Raw genomic sequence first — 27,948 nt, forward strand, 5'->3', positions numbered from 1 at the left:
GCCCAATCAGAAGCCCTTCAAATAGAAATTGAGAAGAATCAACCCCGTACTGCTTCCCCCAATTGAAAAAGAAGTAAAAAGGATGTGGGGAGCAGGCATTATAGCACCTATCAGATTCTCTGAGTGGGTGTCCAATCTTGTTCCTACAAGAAAAAAGACAGGAGAAATCAGACTTTGTGTAGACCTTAGAAATTTAAATCAAGTCTCCTTAAAAGACCACTACCCTTTACCCAAAATGGACCACATATTGCAGAGAGTAGTGGGATCATCTAGAATCTCTTTACTAGATGGATTTTCAGGTTTCAACCAAATACTTGTTCACCCAGATGACCAAGACAAGACAACTTTTACTACACCCTGGGGAACATTTAAGTATGTAAAGATGCCATTTGGACTTAAAAACGTTGGTGCTACTTTTCAACGAGCAATGGATATTGCTTTCGCCAAAGAAATACATGACTTCCTAGTTGTGTACCTCGATGATTTAACCCCATTTTCCAAATCTGATGAAGAACATCTCAAGCATCTTAGGCAAATTTTCATAACATGCAGAAAATATGGAATTTCCTTAAATCCTAAGAAGTCCTTATTTGGCCTTGAAGAAGGAAAGTTGCTTGGCCACATTATATCAAAAGATGGGATCAGAATTGACCCTGAGAGAATACAAGCCATCCTCCAAATCCCATACCCCAGAAACATAAAAGAGTTACAAGCATTCCTTGGGAAAATCAACTTCCTGAGAAGATTCATTCCAAATCTGGCTGAATTAATAAGACTATTAAGAAACATGTTAAAGAAAGATGCCAAGGTAAGATGGTCCCTGGAAGCTAAGCAAGCATTTGAGAGTATCAAATCTGCCTTAACTCAAACCCCTGTCCTAACTAGTCCACAGTTCGATAAAGATTTCATCATATTTTCGTTTGCATCCGAGCATACGATAGCTATTGTCCTGCTGCAGAAGGATGAACAGGGAGCTGAAAAGCCAATTGCTTTTTTCAGCCGAGCCTTAAGAGACGCCCCATTGAAGTACCCGATAATGGAAAAACAGGCCTACGCGCTTATCAAGGCCATCAAGGATTTTAGAGTGTATATACTGTATTCACACGTGATTGCCTACGTCCCACACGCCGCTGTAAAAGACATACTAACTCAAGATGGATTAGAAGGCAAAAGAGGTAAGTGGATTGCAAGTATCCTCGAATACGACATTGAAATAAGACCAACCAAGCTGATAAAGGGACAAGGTTTAGCTAAACTGATGTCCGAAACAAACTTTCAGGTCTTAGACATTAACCAGCTGGACAATGAACCGGAGCTAGCGACTCCACAGATCAATGAAATATTTCTGCAATGCCCCTGGTACACTGATATTTGCTTTGTATTGTTAAACCTGTGTGCTCCCCCAGGATTGTCCAGAACAAAGAAAAGATTTTTGAAAATGAAAGCTTTGAGGTTTTGTGTTGTTGATGGTGCATTATTTTGGAGAAATCATGAAGGTATATTGTTAAATTGCTTAACCATGAATGAAACCAACAATGTCATGAAAGAATTCCATGCAGGTGATTGTGGAGGACATCTCTACTGGAAGTCCACAGCAGACAAAATCCTGAGGGCTGGTTTCTACTGGCCCACTCTTTTTGCAGATGTTAAAAATTTTTCCACAACATGTCATAAGTGCCAAATTTTTGAAGGCAAGAGAAAATTATTTCCCCTGCCCCTTAAACCAATCTCCACCGAAAAACCTTTTCAACAATGGGGTCTTGACTTCATTGGAGAAATCCATCCCTCTTCCTCAGGCCAACACAAATGGATCCTAACAGCCACCGATTATTTCACCAAGTGGGTTGAAGCCATTCCCTGTAGACAAGCCAATGATACCATCATTATCCAATTCCTTGAATGCAACATCCTCTCTAGATTTGGTTGTCCTGAGAAAATCATCACTGATAATGCCGCTGCCTTTAAGTCCAAAAAGATGATCAGTTTCTGCCATAAGTTTCATATCACCCTGGGCCACTCTACAGCATATTACCCTCAAGGCAATGGATTGGCCGAATCATCTAACAAAAGCCTCATCAACATCATAAAGAAGATGCTAGAAGAAAAAAAGAAAAACTGGCACAAAAAGCTGGTGAATGCCCTATGCGCAGACAGACTTTCAAGCAAAAGATCAATTGGAATGAGCCCTTATGAGCTGGTATATGGCATGGAGGCTAGATTTCCTTCATCCCTGGGCATTCCCACCATCAAGCTGTTACAAGAGATTCAGGCGGAACCAAATGACATTCAAAGAAGAATTAATCAGACAATCCATCTCCAGCAAACCAGAGAACAAGTATATGACAGAGCACAGATTTTGCAAGAAAAGCTCAAAAAGATGTTTGATAAGAGAGCTAAAGCTGAAGATTTCAGAATTGATGACAAGGTTTTAAAGTGGGACTCAAGAAGAGAAGACAAGGGCAAGCATGCAAAGTTTGATTTCCTGTGGAAAGGCCCATTTATTATTTCTGTTGTTCAAGGAAACAACACCTATTTTCTCAAATCTATGGAGGACAGCACTGTTGAAGAAGGCCCTGTGAATGGCAGGATGTTGAAACATTATCACGATCCTTGTTGTTAAAACAATGAAAGTCCTGTAAATATCTTTGTACAGTTATATTTTGTATATATGAGCACTGTTTTTAATTCATTTTGATAAGCAGGCCGATTATTGAAGGAACAGTAGTAAATTCATGGAGGCACAGCCGGTGCTGATTGTCCAGTTTTTAAAGACCTATCTCTGTATCAATCTCAGCAAGGCAACAAGAGAACAACGTCACAACAACAATTCGGGTCAAAGAGAAGTTGTTTTGCACTTGAAATTTTCAGGCAAGAAAAGGTTAACAGAAGAGGAAAGATTTCAGCAATTTATTTCACACCAAATCTGAAGGAAATACATCAATTTGCAATCCATGTTTTCAAAGATATATTCTCAGGCAAGATTGTACATAATAATATAGCACGCAGAAGAAAGCAGGCGTTGCTGAGCAGTTCACAAAGATTCAATTGAGGAGAAGGTCGTTTTATCACAAAGTTTCATATTTCTAACAGCCAGAGCAAAGAAGTTTTTTCAGTTTACAATGACAACAGAGATCAAGGCAGTCTGACCTGCTGTTCTTGACTTTTCACAAGGAAAAGCCATCCCCAAGTGGAGCCACTGTTAGCCTCCTGTTGCAACAGCTTTCATATTTCATGATTGACATTTTTACATGCCAAATATGTCATCTTTCTTGCAGCAAGGTTCCATATTTCCAGAGAAGAAAACCAGAGAAGAAGTAATAGAGTATGTCAATTCAAATGTTACTGTTGTTTCCAATTTTGATGAGTTGTTCCAGTTTTGAAGAAGTTCTTAGAGGGAGGTCCAGAACGTCTAATCCTGGCTTCCCTAGGTTTCAATTTCCTGTTTTAGAATATAGAGAATGACATCTGTCCAAATAGTTTAATCTTGGCAGATTTGTAGATAGGTAGAGAATCAAAGGGACCCAACTGTTTAATCTGGGCCCTGGCAGAAATAAGTGCAGATCTAGTTAGGAAAATTCAAAAGAAAAATTGTGAATCTAGGTCTGCAAGTCTAAGTGCACCCAAAATAAAAAGAAGAAAAAATGTTAGGACAGTAGGCTGGGTAGGTAGCTTTAGTGTGGCAGAATCATGACTAGTGATCAATTTTGTATTCCACAATGTCTTATCTTTTCTGATCCCAGTTATCAGGCAGTTTTGCAGTTTCATGAAGGTACTCAGGCTGAGATTCACTAACCTCCCCTTTCTTCTCATCACCCCAAAGTCACTTACTAACATCCCCCAAGAGGTCAAGATCTGCTTGAGCCTCTCAGTTTCATCATCCCCATGACATTTGCCTTAGTGAGGATCTCCTTCACTCAAGGATTGCTCACTCATAATCTGTGAGCCTTCTTTTCCCAAAAATGGCATAAGGTCTCACACCTTAGCGCCCTCTCTTCATCTCCATATTAACTTTTAACTTTATTATATAACTCCCTTTCAGTTTCCCTTTCCCCTATTAAAATCATGTATATAGAACTCCCCTATGTAAATACCCCTCCCTGGCATTATAGCCATAATTCTACCAAGTCCGGGAAATCTCAGTCCATCTGGGACTGTTTTTAGCCCATCCGAGTCATTGAGGAGCTGGTTTGACATCTGGTCAGCTAGTAACCTCTCCCTTAACTCCAAAAACCCCCAAAAAAACCCATGATTTCACCTTTCCCCATGTAAAATTCCACCCCACCGCTGTAAAAACCCACATTCTGCCCCTAACCCAAAGTTCCTGTGCATAAATATTAACCCGCGCTTTTATTCAACCCCGTAAACCCGTTTTCCTAATTTTATAACCCATCCGCCGCACTTATTAAATTCGGAATATTCCTGCGAATATTCATGCCCGTTAACCCCCTATCCCTTCGCGTCTGCCGCCAGCCATCCGATCCATAGCCCCGCAGATCTACGGCTGGCGGGCATCCTCTTCCCCGACGCGCCCGGCCTTTAATGTCCAGGAGATCGGCGGTTTTGCCGCCGTACTCCCACCACGCGTCAGGCGCCGGGCTGTGGCGGAGCCCCTCCCTCCGAAACCGCCATCCCCCATAAGCGGTGCGCCACATACCGCTTACCGCCCCGCCCGGTGACGTCACCCCCTCCACAGTCATGCCCACGTCACCCCCCTGCCTAGTCACCCGATGAGTCACATGCCTGCGTGGCCTCCTGCCACGTCACTGCCACGTGTCCCCGTCACCGTACCTGCCACGTCATCGACCGTACGTGATGACATCATGCTGACGTCATCCTGCCACATCGCCCTACTGACGTCATGCTGACGTCACCCGCCGTACAATGCTGACATCATGCTGACGTCATCAGCATTTTTTGGGCGCAGAGGCGCAAAAATCGCACTTCGGAGCCCCGGAATCGAATTCTGAGGCAGTTTTTGATTCATCGCAGGATTTTTTGGGCCAAAATGGAGAATCTTTAGGGAATCTTTAAGGAATCTTCGCTCCATGCAGCCCCAGGAAGCCCAAAAAGGCGCAGAAATGATCTGTTTTCTTCACAGAGCATGCCGGAAGGATCAGAAAACAATTTCAGAGGTGCAGAGGCCGAACAGCGGCCATTAATTCGTGATTAGACCCGCAGCACATCAGATCAGCAGCCCAGATTTTGTCAAAGAGTATCAGAGAAGGAAAAAACTCCAAAGAGTATCAGCCGAAGATATTTTAGTGGCTCGAAGCAGCTAAGAATTAATGAGCCTGTCAGGAAGTCAAATCAGGCAGCTAAAGCCCATTCCTGCACTCAAATCACAGATTAAACTTAAATGCAGGCAAACATCGAGGAACAGGAACCCATGCATATTTATTTCAGAAGACACTACAGCAAGCCACCAAGGACCACATCATTCACTTATTTCTGATACGGCGACTCTGAGCGCCGCTCAAGAAATTTTTTGCATTTAATTCCGATAGAGTTAGGTCAATAAATGATGTTTTATGACCTGATTAGGTCAAGATGTAATAAAAGCAGTAGATAGAAAGTTTTTCCCTATATATACCACCCTCTGTATAGTTTTAAGGGTTGGTCAATTGAGAATTTCATTAGAGACTCGCATTGTATACCTGAGTTTTTCCATAATCAAAGATTGCTGAAAGCTCGGAGAACAAACTGTCTGTTGTTGATGAATGTTTTGAAGAGTTGAGGATGGAATTCCTGCGCTGCGGCCTGAAACAATAAGTGCCTCTTATCTCTGTTTATGTGTTTGCCATTATCTAAATAGCAGGAAGAAAGAATAGCCTAGAATTAGTTTAAACACTCTCTATGCTCAATTTCTGCTATTTCTCTGTGTTTTTGTCTCAATGAATTGGTTATGAATATGAATTCCTCCTGGCTCCTATTTACCCCAATTTACCTGTGTTTGCCAATTATCTAGGGATTCTTAACTGCCCCTAGGTAGCGCTCTATCATCTCCTCTGTTAAGCCGATTGAGAGATTCTTAACTGCCTCTCATTGCTTGGCATCTCTTCCGTCCATAAAACCTGAAAGTTGTTTCGGCCTCAGCTATCTTGCTCCATCTTCCCTCACTGTGATTAAAGAAATATAACAACATTTCTCCTCCTTGACTCCACGCCCAATGGATCGAGAAACTTAGACTATGCTCTGCCTCTCCACCTGAGAAATCAATTTTCCCACCAAAACAAAACAAAGAACCCCCTGAGCCCAAGACCTAGCTGAAATCCTTTCAAAGAAAGTTAAATCTAAAAGAGAGAGCCCTCTCTGATTGTAGGTTGGCTAGAACCTGCAGTCCAAAGTTGGTTTGTGGTTACCTCGGCCCTATCCCTTTCTTAACCTTCAGGGACAACCTGAGTGATAACAACCACGACACCTTAAACTCTTAGCTGTATTAAAAGAGAAATGCTCTGTGAACTTACCTGCATTTTTAAATTCATTACTTCATGATTTCGCCCGAAGTATGAGGAAATCACAACATGTAGAATCGGTAGTAAGTCACCATGGGTTGATATGGCTAATAGTTAGCCACAGTCTTGCTTAGCAATAGAGTAGCTGGGAAGAGATAATTGCCATGATAGAAGGGGGACTGACTATGTCGGCCCCAAAACATAAGCATGCTGCTAGTACACCAGATAAACCATTGAAACGAAGGAAATCAGTCAGATTGGCATGGATTAGAGGGAGGCTGGAAAATTCCCAAGGGGATACTAGGCAACTAGTGGAGATAGATGATTCAATGGATGAGCAACCCTCACAATTGGAAGGAGAAGAGAATGAGAAAGGATTGGAAGGAAATGAGGAAGGAGAAACGGAGGAAGAGACCGAGCAGCCTGGGCAGGAGGAGGAAGAAGCAAAGCAACACAAAGAAAGCCCATTGCAAAATCCATTGCAAGAGGATGAATTAGCCAAAATTCTAGCCAATATGGGTAAATATGCCCAACCTCTTAGCCCGCTAGGCCTCCATACTGAAGAAGAACCAAAAGAGCATTTTGCTCAGTACAAGAATGCACCTGAAGAATTACACGACAGGGAAGTAGAAGAAGAGAATCATCCTGTTCATGATGAAGGTATGACAGAGGAGAAAGGTGATACAGAGGAGGAACAATCTGTTCCCAACCAGACTACACCAGAAAAATTCCAGGAAGAAGAAGGGGTGGAAAAAGAAGTCACCCAAGAAATAGCAGAGCCAACTATGGTTTTTACTCCTGATCAACCTGAACAAAACAGCAAAGGAGAACCCCAAGAAGAAAACGAGGGAATTGGACAAGGTGACAGCCCAGGCCTGACTAAACAAACAACTATTCTTTCTAATAAAATAGAAGAAATTAAAAGACTACGGAAAGAATAGCAAAGATTGCTGAATGTGATAGCACGACTTTGACAACAAATCAGGGTTTTGAAAATGAGAAGGAAAGCAAAAAGGACTTCAGGGGTAAGACATGAAACCATTCCGGTGAGACCCCCTATGAAAAAGGTTCGGAGGACCCATGTCCAGTCTGCTATTCAAAACCCTATTGAAGAACAGTCTTTTGTTCAAAATACTATTGAAGAACAGTCTTTCGTTCAAAACCCTATTGAAGTGCAGACTGTCGTTCAAAATAAAAAGGAACAACATTCAACTGTTGCCCATGTTGAAGTGTAAATAGATGATATATCGGCCTGTGACAAAGAAGTTCAGACAGAGGCATAGTCCTCTGAAGTAATGCAGACTATAAACACGAGGCGACGCAATAAAAATATTCAAGTAAATATTGCACTTGCCACTACTACGTGGGAAAGTGATCCAAGGACAGTACCCCTACGAGAGGGTTTGATGCAAGCTCAACAAGCAGTAGAAAAACTCACAGAACAAATAATTTCTTGAGAAAAGTATGAAGAATTACAACAACAGCTAAGGAACGTCAATCTATCCGGAAACTAGGCTTTTGAAGGATGGCAAAAGGAAGAAGAGAAAGTCGCAAAGTTAACTCATAGGTTAGATGTAGTTATCAAGCAGATAGATACCTTATGCTCTTTGTACACTGACGTCCTAGCATGTAGAGCCCCTGCTAAGAATTATGTCTTGCTTTTAATGGAACAATATTTGCAATTGAAAATTAAGGCTGTCAAAGCAGGAGCCCCTATACAAATTAATACTATTGATGATTTTATAAATTGTTGTAAGCACTATGGAGTAAAGGTTCAAAGACTACTGTGTGAATTCTATTTGCATAACCTCATGTTAGATCAAGAGACAGAGTAGAACCCCGACCGTTTCGTTTGGGGTATCCAACTGCAAGCATTTGTTTCATTTGGAGTTAATCAAATTAAATGGGTTAAAGCCTATAATGCCTTCCAAAGACAAGAAAACGGATTAGACTTATTGGTAAGAGCTGAGCCTGGAGATCCATTACAGTTATGGAATAAATACAGGAGTCTCATGAGGACTCTGGGCGTGATTAAAGCATTAGGACCCATTCATACAACAATCAATCGGCAAGGGATAGAATACTTTTTTACCATCAAGGAACTTGCCATTGTAGCTGCTAAATTTCGATATCGTACCTCTAATCCAAATATCCAACTCAGGGAACCATTTAATTATGAAAACTTTAAGTTAGCTGCTGATCGCTTGAGCCTCTATGGCGAACTTATCTTAAGGGCAGGGCCATCTTGGTTAGGATATAGGTTCAGGAGTTTGATTATTTGGCACCCTGCGCCTAGGTACCAACCCTATATGAGATGCCTGAGGGTCAGCCAGGCCATCTTTTTGAACACCTAGTTAGGCATCATGGCTATAGACCAACACATGAGAATCTGTCTCCAGCTTATTCTCTCACTGCCTTACATGTCAACTACAATGTTTTCATGAGGGCATGAAAAAGAGTAAGCAAGGGGGTGTGTGGAGTACTAAAGAAGGTATGTTTCATTGATTATTTTGTCATCTTTTTGCATCACTGATATCTCCGCTCAGCCGTTATAAAAAGGGGCAGCACTGCTAGCCCAGGGGACGGTTGTTGTTACTCTTATGTAATTTCTCGTTGTATTTAAAACTTTGATCATCGACTCTCATTGAAAAGTGATCCACTGTAACTTTGTTTGGATGCTTTAAGATAAATCTGGTTGATGTTCCATCTTTGATCCTGGAATAATCTCATGTGGTGTATCCCTGGAGGCTAAGGGCCCGGCCCTGGTGGAACACTTGCTCTTGTACCATTATCTTTAATTTGTGTGTGGTTTTCATTATCAGCTTTGATTAGTAATCTGGTGTGTTTTGTTATTTTATATTCCAGCTCTGTTATATTTACAAGATCGTACTTTGTAAGAGGAAGGTCGTACTGTTCATTTTGACTTCATAACACATTATTGTTCCTTTAAATCATTGATGTAATAGTATTGTTCTTTACAGAATGCTATTGCTGTTCAATTACAGAGTAACCGGGCTGTAATATTCTTAAGTTGGTATTATTGTATTCATCTATGGTTTATACTTAATTATGATTGTTGTTCAATTGACATTGTTGTTCCATTATGAATTGCGATCGTTATCCTTTATAACTGAGATTAATATTTGTGGTATCGGAGTCAGATTACTGTTTCTCTCAATATCAATGTGTGTTGTGTGTGATATTTATTTCGGTTTGCTGTACATTCACAATTGGCTCTAAGTTTTGTTCTATATTTCATTGTTAATTGGTTGCCATTCTATTTCCATTTGTTGTCCGATTTATTCTTAGAGTAAGGATTTCTCTCTGATTTCTGTAGGATACGATTGCTACCTTTATTTCCTTAGAGTAAGGTTTCGCTGTTTATCAAAACTACTTGCTGTTTCAATTATAGTTGTTGTTCCATTTCCTATTATTTGCATTGCCATTGCATTGAACAATCTGAAACTGTAGTGAGCATTGACATTCGTTGTCTAGTTCCCAGGTTGATGATCTGTTCCTTGATTCTCTTTAGTCACATTAGTTTACAAAGGAATGAGTTACTGTTACTGTACCCTTGACTGATAATTTACTTAGTCTTCTGAATGCATGAATTAAGTATTAAATTGTTTTTCTGTAAGTAGATCTTATTTTAAGCATCCGTTTATTCTTGTGTTTTCTTGAGCACTATACTACTAGCATTACTCTAACAAATGATCACCTCAAATTGAGTACACTCTTTGAGATAACAAATCGTTCCTGGATTTACAAGTTAATCTGAGGTAAATATAGGTGAAAAAGACCTTGTTACGGTTTGACATGATGGAAATGAACCAGCGGCCTCTTTCCAGGACAAAATCTGCAAAAATAACACATTTTTCGTTTGGAATAGAAATACAAAGGAATACACAGTAAAACCCAACAAAACGCTTTTCATCGGAACTCAAATTTTACCCAATCACATCCACAATCCCATCGGGTCCACCTTTGGTCACAATATCATAGTCGCATAAGCGGGAATTCAAAACCTCAATACACAGGAAACACACAGAAATTTGCATAACCCAAATTTCAAATTATATGCAGTCACATTTATAATCCCACCAGGTCTGCGCTTTATCGCAAGTCGCAATTACGCTACATAAGGGCCAAAGGTCTACCTCCCATGCCTTTTTCTCCAGTGCAATCAATATCATTGACCGCTTTATCAGCATATCGCGAATCACTTTATCGGCACATCGGCCCCATCACATGTGATCTGATCTCTTATCACTTCAATCGGTGCTATTGGAGTATCGCAATATCACTTATCGGTGTTTTGGCATATTGGCAGTGGGTAGATTACTAGTTCCGCGGCTCGCGGTCTTGCCTCTCCGATTTGCAATCACCGATCACATCTTGACCACTGATTCCCTTTTGATCCGACGGCTGACAATGCTCATCGCAATTGGCCCATCACAAGTTTTCACGCCTTTGGTTAAGTCTTCCCTTTCAGTTTTTGCAATGTGATATAATATTTCCCAATTTCCTTTTCGACCAATCAAACAATGCCACGTGGCCCAATACCAACCCGCCATGTGTCAGTTGTGGATTGGCCCATGATCGTATACCAAAAATCAACATTTTCAATATAGTTTGAAGATTAATGAAATTATCTCCTTTTCTAAGGACATTGGACAATTTTCACTTTATAATAACTCCTTCATCCAGAGTCTGTTTTGGTCCATTCAAATTTTAGTAGATTCAGATTGAAAATATCTACATAATGAGACTATTACCAAGAGCATCCTTTGACTTTAATTTTCCTCTGTGAGGAAGATTCATAGACTTAGAAGTCTATGTTAGATCCATTTTGGATCACACCTTCCCATGAAAAAGCTTTTGGACTCCAAAAGACTAATGTACTGATTTGAGCAGTAACTGAGAGTATGTCACCCTCTTCTTTCAGCCTCCATACACTTGCCTTGCATAGTGCCTTTTAACCAAAGTCTTTGAACACTTTCCTTCCTAGATGTGTTGGTCCTCCTGGGAAGAATTTCTTCCTCCTTGACTTCATGCAGAACACTGTTGAGAAGATCACAGAAGGTAGTTTGAACTTCTTTGCCTTGATCATTGATCCAAGGTGGCTCAAACCAATGTGAAGTCACATATACTTCACAAAATTTTCATTTGTACCTGTTTGACATACTAGGAACAACAATTTTTAACAACAACAGGATTACAGACAACAACTGGATGGCCTAAACTCTTGCTTCATCAAAAGAAACAGATTTCATATCTTGTGAATTACCTCCATGTCTTACATCTGCATACAAATGATTGACTAAATAACAAGTCAATAAAACATGCCTTTAAAACAATTGACCCTTCAAGTTAAGCGTGTAGAAAAAGAACTTTAGGGTTATTTTTCAAAGATGAAACACTTCACCATTATCTCCATCTTGGAGACCATATCAATTGTTCAAAGTTGACATTATATTACATGCATGTTTAAAAACAAAGTAATCAACCCTTCAAGTTAATTACACATACATGTTCAAATACAAGGAAATCATCAACATCCTTGTGGTCATGCATATCATGCTTATGCATGCATTTCATCTTTCAACTTTCACTTAAGCACACTATAATTTTGAAGCTGAAATGAATATAAGGTTGCAACAATAAACTGAGTCTCCTACTCAACTTTTCCATTCACCTTCTTGGTAGAATCTTGCAACTTGCATCTCATTAACAAAGAAATGCAAATAGATGTGATACATTTATGTTCACATCAAAAGATATGCAACTTTAATTGGATAATAACTCTAATAATTTCTTACCAATCCATTTCAAAGGTCCTTCCTTTGTCTACACATCAACAGCAACATGTAAATCATCTTGAAACACATCATTTATGGAAACTTCCTTTCCATTCTTGCCATTTTCTCTTTCCATCTTCTTCAAGTTTTGTGGAAGCATTGTTGGATTCAAATTCCAACACCTTTGAGCAATATGTCCTTGCTTATGGTAGTAAGTGCAACACATGTGCATCTCCTCAACAGCATGATTTGCCTTGTCCAAGGGACCTTTGGCTTCTTTCTTCTTTTCCTTCCAAAGTTTCTTGCTTGTGGCCATACTCTTCCAATAGCTAGAAACATTATGGTTATCCCAACCACAAAAGGAACATGCAATTCTTTTCCAATGCTTATATTGAAATTTACCATGCTTTACATAGTCACAAGGAATATTATTAGAACCAGATTTATACCTTTCTCTTTCACCTTTATTACCTTCATGAGGAGGTGAATCAAATGAAGAAGTGGCTCCCTTTGAAACACCATCAATATCTTCAAGGCTTTCATAGTTTCCACAACTCTCTGGTTCAAGTGTATGCTTATGAACACCTTCTTCCTGGAAATGATGTTTCAAGCTATTGCATTCTCCAAGAATACAATCTTTACACTCTTGAGGTAGAAGACCTGAAATGAAACTCCTTCTTGGAACTGTTTCAATTGTCTTCATGGCATCTTTGGAACTTTCTCCATAAGATTTTCCATAGCCAAGACCCAAATACTTAGGCCTTTCCTCAACTATTATTGGCTCAACAATACCCTGTGCATGTTTGCCCAAGCATTTTCCTTCATAGCCCATCTTGGACATTAACTTGGAGCCTATGCCTCTGGTATGTTTTTCAAAAGAACCAACATAAATATTCTTAGAGGAATTTGAAGACAAACTCGAATTGTTTACCTCTTCTTCAAGATGATACTTGACTAAGGCTTCTTTGGCAACAAAGAGTTGTGTCTCCAACTCATGCACCCTTTCCAGGTTCATATTTGTAATATGAAATTGGCCTTCCACTTCCTACAATTAGTTAGAAAGCAACTGTTGCTCTTCCTTCATGGAATTCAACTAATCTTGAAGTCCAACACTCATTTCTCTCACCATATCCATCATGATAAACAAGTCTTGCTTCATATCTTCATCAAAGAATCTTGTGATGAAGGAAGGATTTGAGGACTTACTTGTAGAAGTAGTCATTATCAAAATGAACAAAAGAATTTTAAACAAGATTAACAAAGATCTTATTCAAGCAACCTTTTTGCAACAAACCTCTTATGCTTCAAGTATTGCTCTGAGGTCCTTGGGGATAGAAATAATGCCTTCAACCCTTATTCCTTCTTGTCCTCTCCTAGACTTAGCTATCAATAGCTTTCCCTGAACCTTTGCACCTCAAACAATAGTCAGTTTACAAACAATAAAACAGAAGCCTTTGACTATTTGAACACCTTTCAAGTCAAACAAGCATATAGATTGCTCTGTCAATCAAGCATTCTGATATGATACCACTTGCATCATGATACAACTTTCTCTGGTATAACTTGCTCTAATATAACCAGCTCTGATACCACCTTCTTTGAAGGTGGGGTTAATCAACTCGATGCTCTGATATAACCAGCTCTGATACCACATTATCTAAAATGAGGACCTAAAGGCTTCTTGTCATGCTTATAAGAACCTCTCCCACTCCAAAGCTTATATATTCCTAAGATCTATGCTTATGATTGATAATTTGCAGAATTAAAAGAACTGGAAATAGGTGTATGCTTTTAGTTTTTCTTTAACTGTTAAGTGCTTTAAGTTTATTTGCTTGAACTGATATAAAACATATAACATCAAATACAATGTAGCAATAAGCAATCACACATAACAACAATATAATATAGAGTTCACCCAAACCTCTTGGGCTACATCTCCTTAAGCTCTAATCAACTCAATTAGACTCTTTGGGATTATGGCTGAATTCTTTTATAAGTTCCACACTCAACTCCAATAGGTTACGACCGAACCATTGGGCTTAGAATACCATTTTTATCCCTGGCCGTTTAGCTCTCTGGCTCTTAGCTCTTGGCTATGGCTCTCGGCTCTGGCTCTCGACTCTAGCTCTAGCTCTGGCTCTAGCTCTAGCTCTCAGCTCTGGCGCTATCTCTAGCTCTGGCTCTTAGCTTTGGCTCTAGCTCTGGGTCTGGGTCTGGGTCTAGGTCTGGGTCTAGCTGGCTCTAGCTGCGGCTATGGCTTTGGCTCTCGCTCTGGCTCTAGCTCTCGTCTCTGGCTCTAGCTCTTAGCTCTGACTCTCACTCTTTGCTCAGCTGTCAGATCCTTGAACGGAAAACTTTTGAAGGGAGACTAGCTTCTTCGCTTGGCTCTCTAGCCTTTGAAGAATCCTCCAACTCTGCAACTTCCATCCATTCCTCTGTTCCCAATCATGAGGAATCATTCCTTTTTGCGGCTCTATGTCTCTTCGACTGGCCCTCTAGCTCACTAGCTCTGTGGCTCTATGCTTGGCCCTCTGGCTCACTGTCTCTATGGCTTTGTGTCTTCTATAATGCATTCCTGTTACAAAACACCCGCTTACAACATGCACAGGTGCGAGAGACTATTGCCAATGGAAATGAACCGGTGGCCTCTTTCTAGGACAAAATCTGCAAAAATAACACATTTTTCGTTTGGAATGGAAATACAAAGGAATACACATAAAAACCTGACAAAATACTTTTCATCAGAACTCAAATTTTACCCAATCGCATCCACAATCCCATCGGGTCCGCCTTTGGTAACAATATCGCAATCGCACAGGTGGGAGGTCAAAACCTCAATACACAGGAAACACTAGAAATCCACATAACACGGATTTCAAATTATATGCAGTCACATTTATAATCCCATCGGGTCCACGCTTTATCGCAAGTCGTAATCACACTATGTAAGGGCCAAAGGTCTACCTCCCATGCCTTTTTCCCTGATGTGAGCAATGTCGCCGATCGCTTTATCGTCATATCCTGAGTCACTTTATCAGCATATTGGCCCCATCGCATGAGATCCAATCTCGGATCGCTCCGATCGACGCTATTGGAGCATTGCAATATCGCTTATCGCCATTTCGACATATCAGTGTTCGGCATATTGCTAGTTCCATGGCTCGCAGTCTTGCCTTTCTGATTTGCGATCGCCAATCGCATCTCAACCATTGATTCCCTTTTGATCCAACGGCTAAAAATGCTCATCGCAATCGACCCATCGCAAGTCTTCACGCCTTTGGTTAAGTCTTCCCTTTGGCCTTTTGCGATGCGATATAATATTGCTCGATTTCCTTTTCAACCAATCAAACAATGCCACGTGGCCCAATCCCAGCCCGCCATGTGTCAGCTGTGGATTGGCCCATGAGCTTATACCAAAAATCAACATTTTCAATATAGTTTGAATATTAATGAAATTGTCTCCTTTTCTAAGGACATTGGACAATTTTCATTTTACAATAACTTCTTCATCCGGAGTCTGTTTTGGTCCATTCAAATTGCAGTGGATTAAGATTGAAGATATCTATGCAATGAGACTATTCCCAAGAGCATAATTTGACTTTCATTTTCCTCTGTGAGGAAGATTCATAGACTTAGAAGTCTATGTTAGATCCAATTTGGACCAGTGACAGAGATCCCATTTTCACTGGAAATTTTTTGACAGAATTATTTTCTTGTCTGGGTTCTCAGTTAGATCATAGCTCATCTTATCATGATGGCCAAACTGTGATAGTAAACAAATGTTTGCAAGGATATCTTCGTTGCTTTGCATCTGATAAACAGACACAATGGGTCAAATGGTTGCCTTTGGCTAAATGATGGTACAACACTTCCTTCCATACTGCAACAAAAATGACCCCATTTATGGCACTTTATGGATATCATCCACCATCCATCACATCATATTTAGGAGAAAATTATAAGGTTCAAGCAGTGGAAGATCACATCCAACATCAGCAACAAGTTCTCCAACTATTAAAGGATAACCTCACTTTGGCATAGAATAGAATGAAACGGTAGGCATATCAACATCGCAACGGAAGGAGTTTTGATGTAGGTGATTGGGTATTCCTATGGCTATAGCCATATAAACAAATTTCCCTCAAGCAAGTTAAGAAGGATAACAAATTATCACTAATGTATTATGGTTCGTAGAAGGTGTTGCAAAAGATAGGTATTATGGCATACAAATTGGAGCTTCCTTCAACTTCTTGAGTGCACCCAATTTTCCATGTTTCATGCTTAAAGAAGGTCATAGGTGACAAGCTTCTAATTGATCTGATATTCACCCTAGGAGGGACATCAGTTAAAGATTTATTGTTTAAAGGTATTACAGACTCATGTGCTGGTGTGTGTTCTATTGTATTGAAGCAATGGATTGATCAAATTGCTAATACACAGACAATAAAATGGAAGGACAACAGAGAAATATAGTAAGCAAACACAAAGACATAAGAAATTAATAAGGATTTCAACCTATTCTCCAGGGTTACATCTCTAGTCTAGCTTTCATTGGTGGCCTTTTTTTATTGTGCCTTTAAGCAGAGAATTACAATACAGGGACTCAATGTGAGTTCTCCTGAAGCAGGTTTTGCTTGGTAGGGTGGTTCTTGGATTCCCCAAGCCACTGGAGTGCACAGACTCTTCTTCTTCCTACCAACTCTGTGACCTTATGGTCTATAGTGGAAAGATCCAAATGTGGTGCTCAGTCCGGACATATTCCTCTATGGGATGGCTTGAATCTATCAAGCTCTCTGGTGCTTGATGCTGCCTCTAGTTAGCTCGTCTCTCTGTCCTCTTTCTGCTTTGCTTTACTGTCTTCTTTCTCTAGTTTCTGTCTCTCGGTGTTCAATCCTCCTCTCGGGGTTCACTATTCCACTTCTTCGTCTCTCGACTTCGACTAACTATCTAGCTATGTATTCTATCCATGTTCATGGCTTTTTTCCATTTGTTCCAATGCCTATTCAGTTCCTCTTCTACCTCTGTCGATTCACCTTCTGCTACTGCACTTGGAGTTTGGTGTCATCATCAGCGCTCAGGGAGTGGCCACATGTCCTCCTCTAAACTACGCCAGCCTGCTTTGTCGGTTTTTTTCTTCAATTATGTCATGTATGAAGTCTTTCCTCCACCGTGGTGGTCAAATGGACTCAAAATCTTTCTAAAACGTGGTGTATTCCCTTGTTGATTCCGCTTCCTCCATCGGGCGTGATCTCAACCGTACAATCTTGGTCCCCCAGATCCAACGCCATACGCACGTTTCGCACAGTTGACTTGCTCGACCTTTAGTGCATGATCAACAGTGGTTTTCTCTCACCTCGGCTTGCCACATGTCGATCGATGAATGGAATCACTCTGCTCTTGTCCAAAACCTCTTACCGTTTGAGGTCACCCTGATCAAAACTGTCGGTTTCCAAAGCGTGGGTCTTGCCTTTGTACTTTCAGTGCTTTTTCCTTTCCACCCATGTTTCTCCAGCTTCCTATGCATCCGTGTGCTCGAGCTTCCTCCTCATGGCCCTATTCACCCAGCGAAGCGCTAATCGCGCATCAAAAATCACCTTATTTTATCGATCCGGGGCTCCCGGGGGCTACTTTTACCTCGCACTTTGACCGAGGTCCTCGTCGTTCCACGCTGGATGCCATTACCACTAGTTCAAGGGTGTTTTTGATCACTATTTTGGATTTCTTTAGATATTCGTTCCCGACCTAATATAGTCATGGTTCTTTGATAGTCTTCTATGGATCCAATTTGGATCACAGCCTTCCCACTGAAAATTATTTTGGACCACCAAAAGTTGGTTTTCAAGCATCGATTAAGTGAGGGTATTGCTTTCTCACTTGTCCAATCTCAATCCACTTTGCATTGCTCGCCTTTGAACCTTTGAGCCCAATCCTGAGGTACTCAACATTTCCCCTGCGTATCGTTCTCACCTTCTTGTCCAACACTGTGTCTTCCTGCAATTCATTAAGATATTCAGGTAGTAGGTCATCAATAGAAGACAATTGACTTTTCTCTTTAGGGTCCTCTATCATTGAAGGTTCAAACAATCTCAAGCAATCTGCATTTACAACTAAGCAGATGTGCATGTAAGCTGGTAAATCAAGGCAAAAAGAATTTTCTTCTTCTCAAGTATCCTAAAAGGTCCATATCTAATAGGCTTTAGCTTTTTTCCTTCACCTTGCATCCTGTCTTTGTTGATATACAACGAGACTTGGTCTCCAACTTGAAAACTATGCTCCATCCAATGCTTGTCATGCCTAGCCTTATACTTGGCTTGGCTTTTTTCCAGCTGTTCCTGCACTGCCTGGTGGATCCCCTGGATCTGTTCAATGAACCTAGTTGCCTTGTCCACATCACTGTGTCCATCAACCATGGTACCTTTACCAAAGACAAAATCCAAAGGAGACCTTGGTGTGAAACCAAAATAGGTCTCAAAAGGAGATCTCTGTGTAGAAGAGTGTTTGTCTCTGTTGTAAGCATGCTACACATAACACAAGTGTTCATCCCAAAGCTTAGGATGTTTGCTGCAATATCCTCTCAGTAACTGGATCACCATCCTGTTTATTACTTCTATCTGGCCATTTGTTTGTGGATGAAAGGTTGTGCTTTTCTTCAGTTTGGTGTCTATCAGCTCCCACAGACTTGACCATAACTTCCCCACAAATCGGGTGTCTCGATCAGATACAATGCAAGTGGGTAATCCAAAATGAACCCATACACATTTAAAGAACAATTTTGCAGTCTGTTCAGTTGTAATATGCTTACTACAAGGTATCAAAATACACATTTTGCTAAACCTATCCACAACAACATATAGATAATCATGACCTTTCCTAGGTTGGGTAGTCCTCCAACAAAATCCATGGAAACACTTTCCCAAGGGTGAGAAGGAACTGGCAATGGAGTGTACAAGTCTAGTTTTCTATTGCTGGGCTTGCTTTCAGCACACATGGAACACACTCTTACATATCTAGAAACTGTGTCATTCATTTTCAGCCAGTAGCAGCATCTTTGTAGTTGTGAAACTATTTTACTTACCCCAAAGTGATCTGATATCAGAGAAGTGTGTGCTTCCCTAATTATCTTTATCCTCTCAGTTTGTGGAATGCAGAGTTTCCCACAATGGTATAAGAGTCAGTCCTTCACATGATAGTCCAATTCTTCTACTCTTTTGTCTTGACTCAAAGTTTCATATACATCTTTAAAGTCCATATCCTAAGTATATTGTTCTATGTAGCTTTCATGCAGCACAGAATTATGATTAAGTATGGCAGATGCATTTATAATTGGTCTAGATAACATGTCTGCAACCTCGTTATGTATGCCCTTTTTATATCTAATGACTAAATGAAGCTATTGTATAAAACCCATCCATCTGTAATATCTTGATTGCTGCAACTTAGTTTGGTAGTGTGGATATTGAAGTGGCTGATGATCAGTCTGTATTACTATCTCTTTGCCCATTAAGTAATGTTTCCACTTTTTCACACTTTGAACTAATGCATACAATTCTTTATCATATGTAGGATAGTTGAGTACTATAGGATTAAAAGTCTCAGAATGATAACATATGGGTTTATCATGCTGTGTCAACACTGCTCCCATGGCATAGTCACTGGCATCAGTTTGGATCTCAAATGGTCTTTGAAAATATGGCAGTGCTAGTACAAGTGTTGTACTAATATTTTCTTTCAAGGTGTTGAAGGCTTTCTGATGTTTTCCTCCCAACTGAAACACCTTATTCAATCATGTTAAAGCATGTAATGGAGCTGCAATTGAGGAGAAGTTAGAAATGAACTTCCTCCAATATTTTGCTACTCCTAAGAAGCTTCTCACTTCTGTAGCAGACCTGGGTTTAGGCCAGTTCACAATGAATACCACTTTAGAGGGATCTATTTTCAATTCAGCTCCCCCTACTATATGACCTAAGTAGTTTAGAGATGTTTTACCAAATTCACATTTTGAGAGTTTAACATAAATTTTTTCTCTTTTCAAAAAATCTAATGTTTGGTTAACATGCTTTAAATGTTCTTCCCATGTTTTACTAAAAATCAGAATGTCATCTAGATACACAATAACAAAATCATCAAGAAAAGGTCTGAGTACATCATTCATTAATCTCATGAAAGTAGAAGGAGCATTAGTTAAGCCAAAAGGCATAACCAACCATTCATATAATCCCTGCTTTGTTTTTAAAACAGTCTTCCATCCATCTTGCTTTGCAACTCTGACCTGATGGTATCCACTATGAAAATCCAGCTCGGTGAAATAAATAGCTTCCTTAAATTGATCTAAAAGATCATCTATGCAAGGAAGGGGATAACGATTTTTTATTGTTATCTTATTCAGTGCTCAATAATCAATACACATTCTCCATGAGCCATCTTTCTTTCTCAACAAAATCATTGGTGACCCACATGGTGATGTGCTAGGCCTGATGAACCCTTTCTCGAGCAACTCCTGCACCTGCTTCTTGATTTCAGCATTCTCTAAAGCAGAAAAACTTTTATACCTGTGACTGCTATAGTTGTTTCATCTCCCGAGTCTGACCCCAAATCTTTCTGAATAGCTGCAACAATCTTCCTCTTCTTGCCCTCGGACTTCTTAGGTCTCAGCTCTAGATGCAGAATCTAACAATGCTCATCATCATGCCCATCCTTTTTACAGTGAGTGCATGAAGCTTTGGCTTTCTATGCAGTGTTAGCCTTCCTTGCTTTCCGCTTCTGCTTTCTTTCTCCTTGATCTTTCTACAGTCAGTTGGGATGGTCCCCCAACTTCTGGATTTCCATTCTTTCCTCTAGCTTCTAGATTAGTAGCTTGTACAGATACCTCATCTATACTAGTGGGATTAAACATGAGGATGGTATGCCTCATGTAGCTATGTAGACCACCAATGTTCTTCAAAAGAGTCTCTGGTGAGTCTAGTGAGATACCCAACATCAATGCTCTCTTTCTGAATTCTTGAGTATACCCTTGCACACTTTTCCCTTTCAACTATCGAAGAGTTTTCCAACTCATCATGGCTTGTTGCATGTGGGCCAATGGATAGAACTGCTTTTTGATTGCAGCAACAAATTTACTCCAGACAGAGATGGTCTTGACATGTCTTTTCATATCAGCTTGGGTTCTTCCTTCCCACCAAACCAAGGCAGTGCCTCCTAGGCATAGGCTTGCTAGCTGAATCTTACTCTTGTCTGAGTCTATGTTCGGTACCCTGCACTACACATCAATTTGTATAATCCAATTTACCAAATTTTCAACATTTAGCTCACCATCATATATAGGCAAATCAAATTTAATATCTAGCTTAATCAAAGATGCTTTCTTATTATGCACAGGGCTATTAGGAGGTGTGAGAAAGCTTTCCTCTTTCCCCTTTCCTTTGGAGTGGTCATGGAAGTGAGACTCTTCTTCTTCTTTATCTTGTTTGGAACCTGATGAATCTTCCACCTTATGCTTTCTAAAGTCTCTGTACATTTCTTCTACCATAGACTTTATAGCTAGGAAACTCTGTATGAATTGAGGGTCTAGCCCCACAGAACCTTCCTCTGACATTGTCTTCTGAGGATAGACTCTCCCAATTTCAAGGTTAGTTTCCACCAACTCTCCTTCTCCTAATTTGATCTTTGATCTAGTAAGCATTCACAGCTAAACCAACACAAGCTTGTCTAACCTTGCAGCCTAAAGCTCTGATACCACTTGATCAGATATTCAGCCTAGCAGGGATATCAGTTAAATATTTATTGTCTAAAGGTATTACAGACTCATGTGCTGGTGTGTGTTTTGTGTTAGTGAAGCAACGGATCGATCGGATTGCCAATACATAGACAATAAAATGGAAGGATAGCAAAGAAATACAGTAAGAAAACACAAAGACACAAGAAATCAATAAGGAGTTCACCCTATTCTCTAGGGCTACATCTCTGGTATAGCTTTCATTGGTGGCCTTGTTCTATTGTGCCTTTAAGCAAAGAATTACAATACATGGACTCAATGTGAGTCCTCGTGAAGCAGGTTTTGCTTGGAAGGGTGGTTCTTGGATTCCCCAAGCCACTGGAGTGCACAAACTCTTCTTCTTCCTACCAGCTCTGTGACCTTCTGGTCTACAGTGGAAAGATCCAAATGTGGTGCTCAGTCCAGACAGATTCCTCTATGGGATGTCTTGAATCTCTCAAGCTCTCTAGTACTCAATGCTGCCTTTAGTCAGCTCGGCCCTCTAACCTTTTCTACTTAGCTTTACTGTCTTCTTTCTCTGGTTTCTATCTCTCGATGTTCATTCCTCCCCTCGGGGTTTACTATTTCACTTCTTCATCTCTCGACTTCGACTAACTGTCTAACTATGTATTATGTCCATATTCATAGCTTTTAGCCATTCTTTCTAATGCATGTTCAGTTCCTCTTCCGCCTCCGTCAATTCACCTTCTGCAGCTGCGCTTGGAGTTCCCTATTCGGCATCATCATCAGCGCTCAGGGAGTGGCCACATGTCCTCCTCTAAACGGCGCCAGCCTACTTAGTCAGTTCTTTTTATTCATTTACGTCGTGGATGAAGTCTTTCCTCCACTGTGGCGATCAAACAGACTCCAAATATTTCTAAAACGTGGCATATTCCCTTGTTGATTCCCTTCCTCCATCGAGCGCGATCTCAACTGTCCGATCTAGGGCCCCCAGATCCAACGCCATATGTAGGTTTCATGCGGTTGACTTGCTCAACCTTTAGTGTGCGATCAACGGTAGTTTTCTCTCACCTCCGCTTGCCACACGTCGATCGATGAATGGAATCGCTCCACTCTCATCCAAAACCTCTTACCATTTGAGGGCACCCTGATCAAAACTGTTGATTTCCAGAGCGCAGGTCCTGCCTTTGTACTTTCAACACTTTTTCCTTTCCGCCTACAATTCTATGACTTCCCATGTGTCCATGTGTTTGGGCTTCCTCCTTCACGACCTTGTTCGTGCATCAAAAATCAAATTTTTTTCTCGATCCGAGGCTCCCAGTGGCTACTTTGACCTCTTGTGCAGTCTCCATGGGCCTCAATCAGTACGCTTTGACCGAGGTCATCGTTGTTCCACCCTAGCTACCATTGCCACTAGTTCAGGGGTGTTTTTGATCGTTGTTTTGGATTTCTTTAAAGATTCATCCCAACCTGATACAATCATGGTTCTTTGACAGTATTCTATGGATCCAATTCGGATCAACAGTTCAGACAATATTGCTAGAACTTGATGAGGAAGGAAAAATCATATTGGAACCTGAACGAGTCAAAGAAACAAGAACTCGATAGCTACGAAATAGATCAATTTCAAAGTATCTCATCAAGTGGAAGAACTTTCCCGTTGAATATTCCACATGGGAGGATGAGAATTTTATACAGAAGCATCCAGAACTACTCAAGCATTGAGGACAACACTTTTTTGAAGGAGAGGGGCATGTTAGGTCCCTATAATATTAGTGATCCCCCCATTAATATTTTCATTGTATCCCTTATTGTTATTATTGTGCCCCTATTGTCCCCATATTGTTATTATTGTGCCCATAGAATCCCTCTATTGTTATTTTTGTGCCTTTATATTATTATTGTTAGGTCGGCTTGGTTATATTGTGGCTCATAGACTCCTATATATAGAAAGGAGGTTTTTTCATTTGAATCATCTAAGAATTGTTCATTTGTGTAATGGAAAGGAGGTTTCCCCCTTGAAGAGGCTTATTTCTAAGGTGTTCATCTATCTTTTCTATCTTTTTGTGAGTTGGTTTCATAACATTTGCTATCAGAGCTTTGGATTCTAAGGTTTCGCTGCTCCAAACAGGTCATCGTGCCATTTTTTCTATAACTTATTTTTTGTGATGTTTCAGAAGTGAAAACGAAAACCCATTTGGGCTGAAATAGTTCTGAACTTCGGGTCCAAATTTTAGAGCATTTCTCGCTATATTTGCAGAGATATGATCTGTTGAAGTTGGTGTTTTTGCAGACTCCCGAATTACATTCCAAATAGGTTACCTCGGGAAAATCGTCATAAATTTTGTTTGGAGCATAAGATTGAAATATCATAAGAATTTTTAGAAAGAGGATAGCCTCTAATTTTCTATGTATTAGTTTCAGGTACTAAGGTCGAAATAGTGACACGTGGTGCATCATACAAGTTCACTCTATTGTACTAGTCTATAATCAGGTCACTGTGGGAGATTTGACATAACTCTTCCTTCAAGAATCCAATTTTGATCAGACTTGTGGCATTGGAAAGAGCACACAAACGGCTATACAAGTCATGATTTTAGAACTGGGAGATTTAAAATTACATAGGTACATCAGATTCAATATCTAGCTCCTACAAGTGAAAAAAGGTGTGTATTTTTTAAATTTTTGCATAAGCTGGTTTGAAAAATTAGTTTGAAGGAATTCAAAGGGCATAGTGAAGCATTATTATTAGTAATTGATGCCCCGAAGAAAGAAAATGGAAACACCTAGTAAGCAACCTGAAAAATCTAGCATGACTCATGAAGAAGAGGAAGGAATGCAACATGATATATCAATATTACAAAAATAAGTGCGACAAATTTCACTCGCACAAAAGGTAACAAAAAATAAGATGGATGGTTTAAAGAAAGACGTAGAAGCTAAGATGGATGGTTTAAAGAAATGTGTAGAAGCTAAGATGAATGACTTGGAAGCTAAGATGGATGGCATGGAAACTAAAATGGATGGCATGGACGCAAAGATGGACGCTAAGATGAATGGCATGGACGATAAGATGGAAGAATTGAAGATAAATTTGAATAAGTTGTTACAATAAATGGTCACTAATGGTGAAAGGGTAGTAAAGGAAACTCATGATGAGAACAAAATAAATGTTAATCATGATTTCATAGACTCTAATGTTGGATTGAAGACCCACCATGTTCCAAAAATCGATATGAGGAATTTTGATGGCAAGGATCCCGGAACATGGATACTATAGATGGAGCAATTATTCGATCTCCATAATGTGCAAAACACACAAATGGTACGTATTGCAGCTTTATATTTGGATCCAAATTAGTTTGTATGGTATCGATGGCTTTGCTCTCGTAAACAAATTGTCACTTGGGCAATTGTTACGGAAGAAATGATAGCACATTATGAGGATACAAAAAGCAACACCTTTTTTAGCCAATTGATAAATCTCAAACAAAAGTGTTCAATGATGGAGCACATTGATGACTTCCAAAAATTGAACATAATGGTAAAAGATATTCCAGAGGAGCATAGTATTGATGTGTTCATAGGGACTTTAAAGGATAATATCCAATATGAAGTTCGCCTTTGGGAACCTGATTCATTGGAGAAGGCATTCAAGTTAGCAAGAAAAATGGAAAGCAAAATTATGGTAATCAGTAAGCCTAGCACTCACAATTATAAATATGGAAGTGTTGCTACCCCTATCCTTCCACAACCTACAAGGTTGACACCACAAAAATTGGAAGAAAAAAGAGCAAAAGGGCTTTGTTACAGTTGTGATAGTAAATACACTAAAGGTCATAAGTGTGCTGAGAAGAAATTATTCTACATATATTGTGAAGAGGAGGAAGAAAAGGAACAAGAAATATCAAAAGAAGAGGATATACTCCAGGAACAAACCCCAGATAAAGAAGAAATGAATCTGACCATATCTTGTAATGCATTGGCTAGAATTACCACTCCTCAAACTATGAAGATAAAAGGACATATCAAGAAGAAAAAGGTAATAGTGTTGATTGATTTGGGAAGTACCCATAATTTTATTCATTGCAAGATAGCAAAGGAATTGAATTGCTTCCTCCAATGAATAGTTTGTAATACCCAGATAGGCCCATAAAATACTTGACTTCTGTAACATTCTTTGGCATTGGCCATTCCTTGACGGCCTTAATATTTTATGGGTCTACAACTATCCCATCCTCCATAATAATATGCCCTAAATAATGAATCTCTTCTAATAGAAAGAGAACTTATTAATCTTAGCATATAGATGGATTTCTCGGAGCACCTATAAAAATAGACTCAGATGCTACTCATTTTTCTCTTCTGATTTAGACTACACTAATATGTCATCTAGAAAATTAATTATGAACTTATCCAAATATCCTCGGAAGACTCCATTCATCAAACATATGCAAACACATGGTGCATTGGTTAATCCAAAAAGAACCACCATGAACTCATAATGTCCGTAATGATTTTGGAAAGTTTTTTAACTAATATCATCCTCCTTAATTCACAGGTGGTGACATCCTAACCTCAAGTCAATCTTGGAAAATACCTAAGCTCCACAAGGTTGATCAAATAGATCATATATGTGTGGAAATGGATATTTATTCTTGATAGTTATTTTATTAAATTATTGAAAATTAATGCATAAGCACAAGTTTTCTATTATAGTTCTTCAAAAAATACTGGAGTACGCCATGGAAATACACCGGGTCATATGTACCCCTTCTTCAATAACTACTCCAACTACATCCGCAATTCTCTAATCTCTAGAGTGCTCATTTTGTAAGGTGTCTTAGATAATAGACTAGCTCCAAGAATAAAATCAATTGAGAAATATATATGCCTCCTCAGAGGTAATCCAAGGATTTAAACAAATACATCAACATATTCTTTTAACATTGGATAATCCTCCAATTTGGCTTGTTGATCCCTTTTTGGTTCCTCAGAATGAACTACCAAAACTAGCAACCTTTTCTAAAATTATTTCTTAATTGCAGGGCTAATATCTCTTGAATAGATATTGGTATAAGGATTCCATGGACCTGCCTTTATTGTCCCTCGTCATTAACATAGGTAAAATATTTATTATAACAATCGAGAATTGCATGATGTTTCTCTAGCCAGTCCATATCGATTAAGCAATCATATGTTCCTAAGGAAATTATATTAAGCTCAGCCTTAGTACTTAATTCATTCAAAACAATTAAGCATAATTTTAGTAGTTCCATAAATATTCTCTTTACTCCTATATGTAATTGAGCTATCCATTCCTTTCAATTCTTTCTCTTATCTAATTTAAATTTCATTCCTAATTTTAGATCAATATAATTGTGACTAGCTCCTAAATTAATCAAAATAGTGATAGGTTGATTATGTAGCATACCTTCAATCTCAACCATGTGCATCCGATTTTCATCCTACATGTTATCCAGTGAAGCATAAATCCTTGGCATGATTCTTCCCATGTGATCCATTGTATCAATCGCCTGCATACTATGTGTCATCTTCTTACTTCTATTCATATAAGGGAAATATTGATATTTATGATATCCTCGACAATCCCAACATCTGATAGGTTGGATTAAGGTTTTCTTGCCTGGAAATTCATTGCCCCTAGGCTCACTAATAATTGTGGTTAAATTTTTTTTCACATGCAACCCATTCCTGAAGGGTAAGGATTTAAACCCCTTCTTTCTTTGTTCCATAAAACTATTCTTTTTGTCATCCCATTCTTCTTGTGCGACTGATTTATTCACGTTCTACTGATATAACTGCTCAACTTTCATCATGGTTGCGTGGAAGGTTTTGGGCTCATTAAATTTAATCTTATTTGCATAGAGTGAAGGTATTCCACTAACATGTATATAGATTTTGACCTTCTTATCTTTAATAAATATGACATACTTTAGCAATTCTGTGAATTTTTTACAATATT

The sequence above is a fragment of the Pinus tabuliformis genome, chromosome J, assembly GCF_031772625.1.
Source record: "Pinus tabuliformis cultivar Carrire ecotype Pingquan chromosome J, CPIR1, whole genome shotgun sequence".
NCBI classification, from domain to species: Eukaryota; Viridiplantae; Streptophyta; class Pinopsida; order Pinales; family Pinaceae; genus Pinus; species Pinus tabuliformis.